Source organism: Oryctolagus cuniculus, chromosome 7 (genome assembly GCF_964237555.1).
Source record: "Oryctolagus cuniculus chromosome 7, mOryCun1.1, whole genome shotgun sequence".
Taxonomy (NCBI): Eukaryota; Metazoa; Chordata; class Mammalia; order Lagomorpha; family Leporidae; genus Oryctolagus; species Oryctolagus cuniculus.
The window spans coordinates 17,802,575-17,819,338 of NC_091438.1; the positions used below are offsets into that span (position 1 = coordinate 17,802,575).

The 16,764-nt window shown below is 45.2% G+C and overlaps 1 pseudogene; it reads right to left on the bottom strand.

Annotated features, from left to right (window-relative positions):
- Positions 1 to 12,903: 12,903 nt before the first annotated feature.
- LOC138850291 (septin-11-like) lies at positions 12,904 to 16,443 on the bottom strand (annotated as a pseudogene).
- Between the last annotated feature and the right edge of the window lie 321 nt (positions 16,444 to 16,764).

Sequence of the window (16,764 nt, forward strand, 5' to 3'; positions counted from 1 at the left end):
TTTCTCTTTCTTTCTTTCCTTCTTTCCTTCTTTCCTTCTTTCCTTCTTTCCTTCTTTCCTTCTTTCCTTCTTTCTTTCTTTCTTTCTTTCTTTCTTTCTTTCTTTCTTTCTTTCTTTCTTTCTTTCTTTCTTTCGACAGGTAGAGTTATAGACAGTGAGAGAGCCAGAGAGAAAGGTCTTCCTTCCATTGGTTCACTCCCCAAATGGCCACCACAGCTGGCGCTGTGCCGCTCCGAAGCAAGCATACAGGTGCTTCTTCCTGGTCTCCTGTGGGGAGCAACTCGGACTAGACTGTTACTGGAATTAAGACTTATTCTATACATCTGCTCTCCCACAATATGGCGCTGAGAAGGGAGTAACAACTTCTACGCAGCTGCCTCTCACCAACTTGAGTGATGACCTGCAGGAGCTGATCCTGCTCCTGATTGGAGGAGAGCAGCGTACTCGGCGTGTGGGTAGCAGAGTTGGGATTGGTGGAAGAGGACTATAAAGGAGGAGAGAGACAACATGCACGAGGAACATCTATCTGAAGGAACACCTGTGCAGCCCCCGAGAGAGCCGGCCGGCGGTGTGCCGCTCCCCCGTGGAAGTGGGGAAAGTGGCAGGGGGAACCGCCCTTCCACGGAGGTGGAAGGGACGGTAGCCAACCCGGGAAGAACCAGCAGCAAACCCGGGGAGGGCCGAGCAGACAAAAGAACAGCGCAGGGTCCTGTGTCGTTCCTCCGTGAAGAGGGGGAGCGACAGTCTCCCATGCGGGTACAGGGGCGCAAACACTTGAGTCATCCTCCACTGCCCTCCCGGGCCACAGCAGAGAGCTGGATTAGAAGAGGAGCAACCGGGACTAGAACCTGGTGCCCATATGGGATGCCGGCACCACACGTGGAGGATTAACCAAGTGAGCCACGGCGCAGGCCCCTTTCTGTATCCTTTCAACCCTTCTTTTTAATGTATGTCATCTCATTTTATACCATATTTCTTATAAGCTATCCTTTATAATGCATACATTCTTAGGATCTTATCACCAAGTAGATTGACCATCCATTCAGTCCCATGGTACAGCTTAACGACTATTAAATGTTTTATTTTTCATGTATTCATTCAATTTATTTATTTCCAGGCACTATTCCAGTCCCTGAGAGTTCTGTGCTGAACAAGGTAGGTGATGGGAACCTGTTTCTTACATTCTGGTGAATGCGACATATGAATAAAAAGGGAAATATTACCTGAGAGAAAAGCTCTGGTAATAAGAGAGAGGGGACAGCCATCTTTGTCTGGGGATTGCAGAAAATTGGCCCAGAGAGCTAATATTGGAGCTGAGTGAAGGAGTCATGGCCCATCCATATAAAGAGTGGGGATAAACACACCAGGCAGAGGAACTCACAACTGCAGTGACTGAAAACCTGAAGGGCTGAGAAAGAGAAAGAGGCATAGTGGTTAAGGTCACACTAGCTTTGGTAATTGTTAAACTCCAAAATCTCAGTGATTTAGCAGAGTAGTTGTTTATTTTCCATTGACTTAAGATCTAACTGATAGCTGAAGATTCTTTCCTTTTTAAAATGATTCATATTTAAAGTACAGAACATGATGTGTTGATAGACTTTTCTTGACATATATACTTATATAATGATTTGTATAGTCTTTATATATATATATATAGTGATACAGTGAATCACTACTACAGTTAAATAAATTAATATACCCATCATCTTACATATTACCTTTCAATGTGTGTGTTTGGTGGGGGCAGATAATAGTGAGGTACAAAGTTATAGTTGTGAGGAGTAGGCGTGTAGCCTAGCGATTAAGTCCATCATGTCCCGCAATGGAGTGACCAGGGTAGTTCTCCAGCTTCAGCTCCTGACTCCAGCTTCCTATGAATGCAGACCCTTGGAGGCAGCCATGATGGCTTCAGTCATTTAGTTCTTGTCATCCAATTAAGAATTCAGATTGCATTCACAGCTCCTTTCTCCAGCCCCATTATAGCCATGGACATGGGAATGGAATTCCTCTCCCTTTCTCTCTCTCTCTGGCTCACAAAACATTTTTTAAGTTGAAGTTATGTATGAGGAATGACTCTAGACCTAATGTACAATATGAAGACTATAGTTAATTATAGGGAATTGTACTCTGGCAATTTGCCAATAGATTAGATGTCTACGGTTTTCAACAACATGAATACCAGCTAATAGATTTTAAAAAAGGGCTGTGCATGGGGTGCCCATATGGGCCAGACTTAGGCATGGTGCTTCTTTCCTTCACTCCTTTTCCACTGGCAGGATTCAGTTAATGGCCATACCTAGCAGCAAGCTGTGATGGGGAACACCATCTTGAGGTCTCAGCCTGACAGTTCAGAGGATTGTGTGCTGAGGAGCTAGGTGAACTCGGAAATAGGAGGTGAATGTGGCTAGAGGTTCATTCGCAAGGGAATGGTGGATGAGAAGAAGAAGGTAAAGAGGGAAGAGAAAGAGAATGAGTGAACCAGCAAATGAGAGACCTCTCCCTCTCTGCCATTCAAATAGAAATGAGAATCAATAAAAGTGTTAACTCTAAATCACTAAAATAAAATAAAGTATTAATGTGAGGTCAAGGCAGGACTAGAACACAGGCCCTTTAGATGTGAAACAAATCCACAATTCTTTTCTAAGGGTAGCAAGCATGTTCATGAGCGTCTCTAAATGATCCCATACTCCCAGTCCATACTGCCCCCTCCACCCAAGAGTAACGGAAAATTCCCAAGACACAAAGTTAGGTACCGAAGGTAAATCAGAGATCTTGGAGGTATTTATTGCTCCCCATCTTTGGGGGGTTCACATCTTGTTTCTGAAATCCCTGCCTTTGGTAACTCCTGTTAGAGCCAGTTGTGATGTCCTTGGAAGATCGATTGCTCAGAGGAGGGTCTGTTCTGAATCAGAAAACTGTTGCTGCTAAGGAGCCCCTGGAGGATGGGGAGTCTGGGGGCAGGGGTGGCTGCACATGGGTTCAGTGTGGCAGGCTTCTGTGCTGATAATGAATGAGGGAAACATGGCCAGTACAGCCCACAGAAAGGAAAACACTTAGCTCCTTGATGAAAGGCCATATGAGAAGGTAAGTGTTATAATTCAACTGGAATACAAGCCAGTGGCACGTTATCCTTCCTCCAGGCAGGCAGTTTACACGGCTGTCTTCCTGCCACTGCAGGGGCAGTGATGGATTATCTGGGAAGGTGAAGCAGCTGAGTTGATCTGCCCCCTGCTCTTCACCCCCACATTCCCCTTGGGCTACAAGGTTTCAGGGCAGTGCTAATCCCTCTTAGCCTCCACTCTCACATGGATCCCCAAGGCAAGTCCCTGGAGTTACCAGGCCTGGAGAGCATCCTCCTGAGCTGTTTCCTGAAACCCAAGCCTGAGAGACAGGAGTGGGCCCTCAGGTGCTTGCCAGATGCCCCCCATTCATTACTCTGCTGGGAAGGGTCCTTTGAGGAGCATGGAGCTAGGAAGGAGCATTTAATTCTGGCCTCCGAGGGAGCATTGGTTGTTCAAGAGTGGTTTATCCGAGGTATGCCTGGAATGAGTTGCATTGTCGGGGCTCTCAGCAAGCCTCACTAGAGGTACTGAATGTGGAGGACTAGTTGGGATGGGGATGAAAGAGTGGGCCTTATGTCCTGGCCACCGCCATTTACTGAAGATGACTTTTGGTTTTCTGTTCTTCCTATCCTTGTTCTGGCCCCCATCATGCTTTGTTGTTACCAACACTTTCACAACCATTTTACTTATATTAGTCACTCTTTAAGTTCCAACACCTTTCAAAGCTACAGGTATGGCTCTAGTTTTGGATTCTATAACTCTTGGAAAAGCTTTTTGGATAAGGCAGTTGCCCTGGTTTCCCTCAATCTCTCTACCTGGGTCAGTACTGTGATTCTTGTTCAAATGCTGGCCAGATTCTGTAGACTAAAGCACACAGATCATCAGAGCAACAGGCACAAGTTATCCATCTCTTTCTGTTCCTTGTTTGTTCACTCTGAGGATCTTGCACTTGGTACTTAATGCAAGAAGTAGCCCTATAGAAACAGGAGGGGAAAAGTTGACAATACAAGCCCCTAAAACCGATCCTTATAGGAAAGGTATAAGGTTCACATCTTCTGAACCTTCAACCAGGAAAGAGAATTCTCCACCAAGAACTACTCTGTCTTTTAGTTGCAGGATATTCTCAGGACTTCTCAGGACATTCCTTTCATACTATTCCCACATCAACTTTATACAACCTGTATTAAAAAGTCCTACCCATGGTGCTGGCACTGTAGTGTAGTGGGTAAAGCTGCACCTGCAGTGCCAGCATCCCATAAGGGAGCCAGTTTGAGTCCAGGCTGCTCCACTTCCAATCCAGCTGCCTGTTAATGTGCATGGGAAAGCAGCAGAAGATGGCACAAGCACTTGGGCCCTTGCCACCCACGTGGGAGACCCAGAAGAAGCTCCAAGCTCCTGATTTCACATTGGCTCAGCTCTGGCCATTGCAGCCATCTGGGGAGTGAACCAGCAGAATGAAGACCAATCTCTCTCTCTCTGTGTCCCTCCCTCTCTCTGCTTTTGCCTCTGCCTCCCTCTCTGTAACTCTGCCTTTCAAATAGATAAATAAATCTTTAAAATAAGCCCTACCCACACAATTTTCACTATTATATGCTCTAAGTCTTAGTGTTAAAGGAACATATGAATATGATAAAATGGGATTGGTCTTACCAACCTGAGTTCAAATTATGCCATTGATAAATGGGTATTTAAAGAATTTTATTTTTTCAGCTGTCAAAGATAGGTAAACCTTGGAAAACTCCAGCAGGGATTAAATGAGACACGTAAATAATAAATACCCTCACAATCATAAATATCAGTGCCCATTTTTCCACTGAGACTAATTTAAATTTAAATAGAAAGAGACTAAGATTTTTTTCTTTCTTCTAGAATTTCCTATAGCATATTTTTTAGAAACCAAAATTATGGATTTTTTTCTTCCTGGTTATAGTAGCAACAATTATCTCATGAAGCTTTCTGAAGAATATTCACATTGATTTCATATTGCACTCACAGCCATTCTATAAATACAAACACTTCAACCCTACACCAAGAGCAGGGCAGCTATGATTTAATAATGAAACACAGGTTTTAGAACTAATGATTTAGAAGTAAGAGGGGGAGCACAGAAGGGGTGATGGAGAGAGAACAGATTCTACTCCTGATCTCAAGGCCTTGTATTCCATTTAGGACACAAGGATAATAGACACAAGAGTCTAGAAAAATACCTACCAGGATGTGGTTAAGAGAATAATGCAGCCGCAATGGCCAAAACTGCGCCCATCCGAAGGCAGGAGCCAGGAGCTTCTTCCAGGTCTCCCATGCAAGTGCAGGGGTCCAAGCACTTGGGCCATCTTCTACTGCTTTCCCAGGCCATAGCAGAGAGCTGGATAGAAAGTGGAGCAGCCGGGATGCCTGCGCTTCAGGCCGGAGTGTTAAGCCACAGTGCTGGCCCTACGTAAACTGTTTTCATCTGTTTGTTTACATTGATATATTCTTTGTTGCATTGTTTCTTTATGTCTATTACCTGTTTTATAATAGTTTACAACAGGGTTTTTTTTTAGATTGTATTGGGAGTTCGATATGCATTATAGATAATAAGTCTCTGGAAGATAGGTGAAGAGAAACACATTTTCTTCCAGGCTCCAGATTGTCTTTTTATTCTGTTAACAGGATTCTGATTTGGAGAGCACATAGTAATTTCCATGAAGTCTGGTGTGCTAATCTTTTAGGGATCTTACTTTGTTACCATGTTTAATAAAACTTGGCCAAGTTCAAAGTCCCAGGTTTTTATGTTTTCCTCTAAAACTTGTATAGCATTGCATTTTATGTTTAAGACTTTGAACTGTTTAGTCAATTTTTGTCTAAGAGGTCAAGATTTTTCTTCTGTTCTTCAACTACTCCAATTCTGTCAAAATCTTGTCCATCTTTCATGTATTTGCTTTTGCATTTTTGTCAGCATTTATTGGTTGTATTGCCTTGAATTGGTTTGGAGTTTTCTATTCTCTTCTGCAGAAGACTCTAATCATAAAGTAATGACAATTAGAGGGAAATGTGAATTATCAGAATTATCAGAACAGGTTGTATATGGTTATTAAAATGCCACCTCCACTCCATTAAAAAAAAAGAATAATGCATGAAGCTCACAAATGCTCCACTTCTTCCAACAAGAGGAAGAGTAGCATGAACCCAAGTAGTCTGGAAGATCACATGGGGTGTGAACAAGGCCCTGCAGCAAAGGTCAACCACGCACAGGGAAGACGAGCTGGAACAATGTCCTTGCAGCTACAGAAGAGTCAAAGGTTCCCGACCCTGTCTACACATTACAGTCACCTGAGCAGATATTTTTGAATTCTCTTACTTGGCTTCTAGCACCAGAAATTCTGATTTAACTGGTCTTGGGAGGGGTCCAGCTTCACAATTTTTACAAGTTTCCTGAAGGGATTCTAAGGTAAAGCAAGGGTATTGTATTGTACCAGATTGTACTTCTAAGATCTTCCACAGAATGAGATTGGTAAATCAGTCAAGGTAGAACACACACTCACACACTCACACACACACACTCACACACACACACCAAATTTGTGAGAGTTGGTTTTGAAGTTCACATTTTGTTTCTTGGGTTTTCCCTAAATCTTTCTGAACAAAGATGTGCGATATTTATTAGGAATTATGTATCCTGGGAATGTATCATGTACTAACAGCTTGGTAATTTCTGCTACATCAAGGAAAAGTCAAGATGAGGGTGCACTGCCACACTAGCCAGCCTCCTGGTTCAGTGCACAGGCGAGGCTCCAGTTTCTCCAGCAGAGAAGGACGACTTCAGAAGCCTTTAAAGAGGGCTCCACAGATGATTACTTGGAAGGGACTCCTGGTCTGACCTGAGAAACAAGGACCACATCCCAGCCTCTATCAGAAAAGCTCCGTGTCTGCTTTCATCTCCATCTTCCTCCTCCTCCTTTCACACTGGCCTCTTCCCTTCCTCACACCAGACATAGCCCTCCTGTCACAGGTCTAATCTACACTGTCTCCACCCGAGCTTCTCATCTCCTTGGATCTCAACTGGAGCTTCACTTCTTTGGAGAAACCTCCCTCCATTCATTGGCCAGATCAGATCCCCTGTCAGTTACTTCTATGAGTACTTCACATCCTAAATTTATAGCATTTATAAAATTGGGAATTTTATATTTATGTGTGTGAATACTTTATTAAATTCTTTCTTCCCCAGCAGACTGAACATTAGGAGGAGAGATTTCTATCTGGCATTGCTTATCAGTGTTTCTCCAGTGTCTAGCCACATATTTCTTAAATGATTGAATGAATGAATTACCAATATAATATTTCATTGGTATGTACATCTTTAAGGAAGGCTTATGTGATTATGATATTCCAACAGCTACAGAGAGGATGAGAAGGAAATAGAATAGGTGAAGAGAGCAGAGCCATACACTTCAAACAGAAATGGGAGAGCATATGACAGTCCTGCTTAAGCTAGGCTGGCCAGATAGAAGAGCCCAAGCAGGCCAGCACTCAGGGCAGGTGGAGAGATGTACAGTAGCCACAGAAACCTGGGAAACCTTTGTGCTTATTAGACTTTATTTCCTTCTTTTAAAAAACTGACAAATATAGTTATATATATATATATATTTAAGGTATGCAACAAATTCTGATACATGCATACATAGTGGAATGGCTAAATCAAGTCAATTAACATATGCTGGAATTTATTTCTAGGGCAGTGAAAACTGTCACAGTCTTTACAAGTGAAATACCTACTTGGTATTTAAAAGACTTTTGGGTGATAACTCAGACCTAAGAGAAATGGAAGGAAGCATGAGAACAGAGACTCTTTGGAGGGACATGGCTATGTCTTGAAAGAGAGTCTGTGATAGTCCAGGTTAGAAAAGTTACAGTAAGGCCGGCGCCATGGCTCACTAGGCTAATCCTCCACCTTGTGGCGCCAGCACACCGGGTTCTAGTCCCAGTCAGGGAGCCAGATTCTGTCCCGGTTGTCCCTCTTCCAGGCCAGCTCTCTGCTGTGGCCAGGGAGTGCAGTGGAGGATGGCCCAAGTGCTTGGGCCCTGCACCCCATGGGAGACCAGGAGAAGCACCTGGCTCCTGCCATCGGATCAGCGCAGTGCACTGGCCACAGCACACCGGTCATTGGAGGGTGAACCAACGGCAAAGGAAGACCTTTCACTCTGTCTCTCTCACTGTCCACTCTGCCTGTCAAAAAATAAGAAAAGTTACAGTAGAGATGAAAAAAATAAATGGAATAAATTTTGACTAAACTGCTTATGATAGCTGTCACTAGAGATGCAGAACCAGAACCCCAGAGTGTCTTTTACATTTGCCTTTTACACCAACTGATACATAATCTAGATAAAAGCAGCATAATGCTTACAATGCAAATACAGCCTCCAGGTAAGTCTTGCTATAATTCTTTTGAACCCCTACATTAGCCCCAAGAGGCATCATTAATACTGCAAGTTTTCAACCAGTATTTAAAATATCATTTAGTGAATATTTTCCTAGATTATCTTAATAACCACTTTGTTTAATAATTGTTTCCCAATCTTTCAGATAGAGATTTGAAGCACAATAAAATAAAAAAAGCACATTTGAAGTACAAAACAGTTCTTCCCAAATGACAGAGTTAGCAGTAGCTGAGGCAAAGATCAAATGCAGATTAGCCTGATTGCAGAGCCCAGACTTACCATAACCCAGTGCTTAGTCCTTTCCTCCACCCTGTGGCTAGGCAGTCTCTTCCAAGACTGCGTAGGAGCCCAGGCTTTCACACTAATGTGGGATTAGCATTTTTCTTTGTATTCAACCCCAGACTGGCTTTCAGCTTGGCTGATTCTGACACCATATTTCCTATAACTTAGGAAATGCTATGGATTATGGGAACCTTCAGATGTGGACTTGATTGAAATGAGTGAAGTTTGTTTTCTTTTATGTTCTATTTTTCTCTCAGGCTTGCATATGCTAGTGGGTCCAGATGGCTGCAATCATCAATTAAAAACAAAGAGAACACTAAGAAAGCAGCAAGGGGGAGAGATACCAAGTGGCACTTAGGGATGAGACAGCTAAAATGGCTTCAGGATGGTAAGGATTCTTTCATAAAGAAGAATTTGTATAAATTAGAGTCTTTTTCTCCTTCTGGCCTACAAAAGCAATCTAACATTAATAAATTGCCACCAAAATTCTTTATTTTTGTAAGAAAATGTGTGCTAGTTGTTTCCTCAGTAATCAAGGTAAGTCATTCACATTACAGTTTGGCTGATGTCAAATAGGTTGAAAAAGCCAAGACAGAGCTTTCCTTTTGGCTCTGAGTCCCCGGATTCTTCTGTCAGGCATCCCATGTGGCTCCTCTGAGCTGCTGCTTGGAAGACAGGCATTTTCAACCTCTGCCAGCCTCACCTCAAAGCAACAGGCACTGGTTTAGCACCACAGAAGAATTGTGTTTCCTTTCCCAGTTTCTTATTGGTAACACACACAACAGTGTTAAACTTACTTCAAGTTCTGATTAAAACAAGTGATGAAGGCAGGGAGAAAGAGGGAGGAAGAGAAGTAGAGAGAGGGATGGAGAGTGAGAACAAAAGAGAGAGAGAGAACAAGGGAAAAATAAAAGGAGGAGATGGAGAAGCTAGAGATACAAGAGGGGAAAAGGGAGAGAGGAAGGGGTCAGAGAAAAGAGGGAAGAGAGAGGAAGAAAGGGGGAGGAAAGACCTTACCCTAAGACCTTTAAGGAGTAAAAGAATTGAAGGTCACTTTGGAAAGAACTGTAATTCTGCTACTTTCAGATATCCAAACTGTTGCAAATAAGGTTAAACAGCTATTCCTGTGTACTAGAGCCACTCAGAACACATTTAGGAACATCTCCCAAAAGATTTGTAATTAGCTTTTCACTTGCTGGTATCCAACAGAGAACTATGAACACATCTGAGAGCAGGTTTACTCAGGTTTATAAAATCCATTTGTTTAGGAAATGTTTGCGGGGTTTTATTCCATAGATGAACTTAGATAAAGCTCTGCTAGCCCACTCTTCAAATTATCACAAATTTCAACTAATAAAATCCAAGTGATTGAGGTCTGGCTGTGTTCTTCATGCTCAAAACAAGTTCAGTGCACCCTGTGGTTTCATGTTGATGGAAACTGAAACAAAATGGTGAAGCACGATGGAAAATGCCAATAGCCTGGTGATTCCTTTAAGCTTGTTCTACACCTGTCCAACCTTGTGCTTCTCCTACCTCTAGTCTGTACTAGGATCAAGTTGCCAGGGGTGTCTCCAAAGTACTAGGGGCTAGATGACCCATTGTCTCTTCACCTGAATGCCAGGGCCTTGAGCGCAAGGATTCTGTTGATTGATGACCCAGGCCTGGAGTATGTCAGGGCACAATTCCTATTTGTTGGTTAGCACAGTCAGCTCCCTACCTCTTTATCTAGTTTCCCCTTAACCACAAACAATAGACACTACACCTCCAACAGATACATTCCTCAGAGTTTCCATCCTAGAAGTGATTCCTCTGTAAGCCATGATTTAGTATAGCTATAGTTAGTGTCTGAAACTCTGACCCAGTTTGTGTCCAGGAACCTGATACACAGCACACCTGCTCCAGGTCTAGGCTGTGTGTTGTCAACCTGCTTCCAAAGATGCGCACCCACCCAAAGCGATCCTGCTGAGTTCCTGATGACCAGTCATGAGGCTTGCTTCAGATGATGGACCAAAGAAGGGGCTAAAGACTAGCAGTACGTGGATATCATATAAACAGACCAAGCTTCACAACTAGTGTCAACTACTGGCGTTTAAATCTTAGTGCACATAGGAACCAAGGGCTGCATAAATTCCTTGGCTTTACTTCTGGAGAATCTGGTTCACTAAACTTGGGGCTGGAGACTAAATGGGACTTAGCACTGAAGATAGCCAAGTGACACTGATGAGAAGGTCCTAGGCCACCTCCGAGAACCCAGACTTGACATCTGATGTGGTCAGCCTCATTTCCTTCACTTCTGCTATCTGCACACTCCTAATCTTCTGCCGAGTGCCTGCTTAAGCAGGCTACTACATGGATCTTCTGAATTTCATTTTTATTTAGCTCTTTATGTGGCTTAAAATTAAGTTGGCTAAAGTGAGTGAGGCTGGAAGCAAGAGATTATAGTCCTTTTTTTTTTTTTGACGTTTGGGTAAAAATATATTTTCCCCTGCTTTATGTCTTGGCTCTAGTGATATATTCATAGATTGCCAGTCCACACTCTCCTACTGTAAAAGACACCAGATTACTGAACATGTCGCCAAGTGATCATGTTCATACATGAAAAATGATATGCTTCACATCGATACAAGTATTTTAGGCTCAACAGGCTAATCCTCTGCCTAGCGGCGACGGCACATCAGGTTCTAGTCCCGGTCGGGGCGCCGGATTCTGTCCTGGTTGCCCCTCTTCCAGGCCAGCTCTCTGCTATGGCCCAGGAGTGCAGTGGAAGATGGCCCAAGTCCTTGGGCCCTGCACCCCATGGGAGACCAGGAGAAGCACCTGGCTCCTGCCTTCGGATCAGCGCGGTGTGCCGGCCGCAGTGCACTGGCCACGGCGGCCATTGGAGGGTGAACCAACGGCAAAGGAAGACCTTTCTCTCTGTCTCTCTCTCACTGTCCACTCTGCCTGTCAAAAATAAAAAAATAAAAACAGAAAAAAAATAGACAAGTGTCTACCATGTGGCTTACATACATGACAATTCTGTGTTAACACTGAAAGTGGGTTACACAACAGTTTTAGAAAACACACCAGTTATCTTCAAACAGAACAATGACAAGAATCTACAAACTACAGTTTAAGGCATGTCAGCATATTTTTAAGATTAAGAAAGAGACATGGTTCTAATGCTGTTCACAGCTTAATTTTCAATTTATTTTTGAAAATTCCCTTCATACCGACCAACAAACAAGACCATGGAGGTCATAATTCCCACTAGAGAGTCCTCAAATCCATGTCCTGTCACCGGAACCAGGACTTCTGGAAGCTGATAGAATTCCAGACACTCGCAACAGCAAAGCAAAGGGATGGGAACAGACTCTGGGTAGGGACCACATGGAGATCGGGACATGACTCAGGAGCAACCGAAAACCCCACGTTGACAGTCAGCTGGTTTATGAAACACTTGCGGGAGAGGTCAGCCAAGTGAGAGAACCATGGCTTTGTGCTTGAGGGGCATGGGATATGGAGACCATGTGTGACTGCTGGTGAGTTATGAAACAGAGGAAGAAAATGAGAAGCTTGTGCCCGGTGGCTCCTTTTCCTGCCTGAGACACCCGTTTTGGACAAAACCTTGACCAATTAAAATATAGCCTAAGCTGGGAAAACAGTGTCTGAATTGCCAAGAAATTCCCCACCATATGCTACAGCCTGCACAACTGTTAGGTGTAGCTAACGTCCAGAAGCAGCAAAAAGATGGGGAGAGCCAGGGGTGGGAAAGTCTGGCCAAAAAAATGTAAAAAATACAAGCACTGGGGCAGTTAGCACCAGGGAGACACCCTGAAGATTAAAAAACAGGAAAATAAATAAAGTAGGTGGTCAGAAAGGTAGCATGGCTTAAAGCTTCCCCCTTGTTGATTGTCCAGCATGGAAGGTGGCATTTTCTCACTCTGGCTTTATTTCATTGACAGAATCAAGGGCTCCGTAATACCCAACGATGCCCATGATGCTGGGCTGAACACAGGCTGAGGTTAGCAATTTCTAACTTCCACATTGAAATCAAGGAGAAGTTGAATTTAGGTGGTTCTTGTGGAAAAAAAATACATACATATATATAAATTTGGCCATTTTAAATATATTGGATTTTTAATTAAACAAAAGCTGTTGACATCATTACCCACCCCAGCCAAAAGAAAGAAAAAAAATCCACCCACCCAATCTGTTGTCCCTAATTTTAAAAAGATCTCAAAAGTTTCTTTCTACTGTACTTACATGCAAAGGTGAAACCACATCCACTTAGATTTGAGGGTATCATTTATTCCGTGCAGAGCCAAGGACTACTGTGAAAAAAGGCATAGATACAGAAAGGAAAAAGAGCAGCAATAACAAACTAAACAGGCCTGGGGGCAGTGGTAGAAAAAGTTGAGAAACAACACATTAAAAAAAATAGCTTCTATGTTTCCTTTGCCTTCCTATTCCCTGCCTCTCCAAATTCAATCAATAATCTTGGAATCAAAAAGTCAACTGTGTGCCTTTCATTGTTAGGTTCATTTTAGTGATTCAAGATGCAGAATTTTTAAAGGTGGATGTTCTGTCACAAGGCACAAAAAATGCTCAAGCAAGCAGGGGTTGAAACAAGCAAACCACAGACATTCAGGCTTTTGTTTGGAGCACAGCACATGAGCAGATGCAGCCACGGTTAGAGTCAGCATGCCAGCTAGTGCTTGGCTGCTCCACGCTAGCTCCAGTCCACCGCTAGTAAAACAAAGCAAAAACAGAAGATGCGCAAACAAAACCACTGGTCCAGTGGCTGCTGAACCCATAAAAACAGCTGCTGCTTCGAGTTCGCATTTCAGTCCTAGCTTAGCTTGGGCTGCGATGAAACGGATTTCCTTACTTTGCCTAATTAAGCCTACATCCGTTCATGGGAGACCGTTCCTTCAATCCCTTACCTGCAGCTCAGCATGAAAGAAAGTGCAACCTTTCTTTGTTGGAATTCATTAGAGACAAAATTTTTAAAACATGTGCAAGGCAGGGGAGGTGCAGCATCCTCTACTCTATTTACTGAGTGGCTAAGGAAGGCCAACAGGAAAACGGAGAGCTCAAGTATTGGGTTCATGAGAAATGGTGCCTCCCATGTGAGAAACAGGAGACCACAGAGTGAGAGAGAAAGCTGGGGCATCTTGTGAGTAGGGGTTGGGGGAGGGGGATGCAGCCAATTAAATGCTAACCATCAGGGAGGACTAGCAGAAACCAGATGAACCCTGTGCTTTCCCATACAGACCAGGGATATAGTCCTTGTCCCGCATGTGACTTCCGTCCTAACCCTCAATGAGGCCACAAGGAGCAGGTGCAGCTAGGTGTGCGAAGGGCCCAGGTGAGGAAAACACCTTAGGAACAACTGGATTGGAAACCCCAGCTGCTCTGTTCCGTCTGCCTTTACCACCAAATGCGGAAAGGAGCCTAAGCGAGTTGGACATGAGGCTGGGGACCGCTTGCTGGGCTCGCGCGCTGGGCTGGGCTCCTCTCCACCTCCTGCTTCAACCGGCAAGCGCACGCCTGCGCTGCGCCCTGCACCGGCAAGTGTGCCATCGGCACGACCTGCAGGCGTTCTCTAGCCACGATTAAGGACAAGGTGCGCCAGAACGACCCCTCTTCCGGAGCCCTGCACCAAGTCCTCCCCTGCAGCCCGCAGGTGTATTCAGGAAAGAGTCCTCAAGGTGGTGGAAAAATCCATGACCCATAGCAGAAGGCTCCTGTGCTAAGCGAGGCCACCAGCACACCTGGTGAACATCGCCACCTGGCGCTGGCTCAGGTCGGCTCCAGCTGGGCTGGGGTCTGGGAGGGAGGGTGTTCAGACGCAGTGTCGCACCGCTTGGTCTGAACAGACGCCCCCAAGTTCCGGCTGCAGAACGTTAGCCCTGACGATGAACTCACACAAGTGACAAGTCCTAGGGGAATCAGACGTCCGGCTCTGCCTACCTACTCGTCTGCCTCGGCTGGTGTGGGGGGGCGGGGTGCAGAGGAGAGACCTTGAGTACAGGGTCTGTGTGGTCGTGGAGGTGGGGAAGGGAGGATATGCAAGTTCTCATGGCTACCCAGGGCTTTGGCTCAGAGGCTGAGGCGGTGAGAAGTCTCCATGTCAGTCGTGCAGGCAACATCTGACCCCGCATTGCCTGATCCAAAGCGACATACAAGTAACAGGCATGCTTTCTGCTGCCATTCGGAAGGCACACAAAAAGCCAATCAGGTACTGTCCAGATGCACAGGGCTCTCACTGTTATTCCCTTGTCCTGTCATTCCCAACACCCGACAAAACAGCAAAATGAGTTAAGAGTTACTGGTGTTTGGGGAAGGGTAAAAAAAAAACAAAAACAAAAACAAAATAAAACTGAAGGACACAGACGGCAGAGATACGATACTACTGCAAAGCAGGTGAAGGCGGAACGTCTTGGCTCGCCAGGCTGTATGTGAGGCCTGCATTTTTCTTATCCTTGTCTCTCTTGGTCTGCTGGGCCCCCGACTGCCGGGCCTGGGACTGCAGGAGCTGAGAGGCCGCCTTCTTCTGGAAGGCGCTCACCTCCTCCTCCAGCTCCCTCTTCTCGTCTTCCACCTTCTTCTCTTCTTGGTGGGTCTGCTTTAGGAAGTCGAACTTCTCGTCAGCTCCTTCTCTGCCTCTTTAAGCTCCGCTTCTTTCTCCTTCACGCTCATCATGAACATCTGTCTCATTTCTTCTTCCTTCTTCTGCAGTTCTCCCGGGGATTCATTCCTCTTTGCTTCGTACATCTCCTGGAGACTGAAGGGCTTGCTGTCGGGGTCCGTGTCCTTGAACCCCATCTCCTCGAGCTCACAGCGCCGGTACAGCTCATAGTGGCGGGTGTGGGTCTGCTAGTGCAGGTCCCCCATGTTCACACGGATCAGCATCTCCCGCAGGTTCACAAAGTCGCAATGGTTTTCCACCTGCACCACGCCCCAGGGGTACTGCCGGGCCTTGGCCATCTTGTTGCTGATCTTCACCTCCTCGGTGCTGCTGACCACAGCGAACGGCAGATGGACGCTCATGGTCGTGTTGATCTCCACCACCGTCTCTTCATCCATGGGGAACTGGTGTATCTGGACCCGGTTGCTCACTAGTTCACTCATGATTTTGCTCTTGAATTTGTGCAACGGTGTCAGCTTTCGCAACGATCGGAATGATGTTAGCCTTACTGTCCAGCTTTTTCATGGTCACCAGGTCCAGGGACTTCAGCGAATGGCTAGTGGGGGTGATGAAGTAGAGGCAGGTGTGGATCCGGGTGTCGTGGTAGTTGAAGAGAGAACGCTTAATCTTCAACTCCTCCTGCAGGTAGGCCTCGAACTGGGCATCGATATACTCCACGATCGGCTTATAGCTGTCATCTTTATTGATCTGATCTCCAAATCCCACGGTGTCCACAATGGTTAACTTCAGCGAATATTGCTTTCCTGAAGCTCATAACTTCTGGCTTTCAACCGGAAACCGGTTCATTGTGAGTAGCGGGTCACACTCAAATTTGGTGTTGAACAAGGTGTCCATTAACGTGGATTTGCCAATACCCATCTCCCCGATGCACAGGATGTCATGTAGACTTGTTGATCAGCAGATCAGGGAGACTGTCGAATCCAACATGGCCAGAAAGGGACAAATTCTGAAGCTCTTCATTAGACCGTCTCCCCACGGCCACGGCCATTGCGGCTGCAGCTGCGGCTGCGGCTGTACCCGGGTGCTCTCCGCTGACAGGGGCGGCTGCCAGCACTCCGGCTTGCCTCCCCTGCGCCTCGCTGCGGCTGCGCTCTGCTGGCGCCCGGCTCCCGCTCGCAGCCCACGGCATCTGCTCAGAGATTATAGTCCTAACCAGAGAGACGAGTCAGAAGACACAAAAGTGCCCTCACCAAGGTATCTCTTTAAATTTTTAATGACCAGAAAATGATAATTTTAAAACATGAAGCCAAGAAACAGGAGAGTGCCTTCGGACCTAGTTTATTTTCAAACTCCATTCACCCATGTGGTT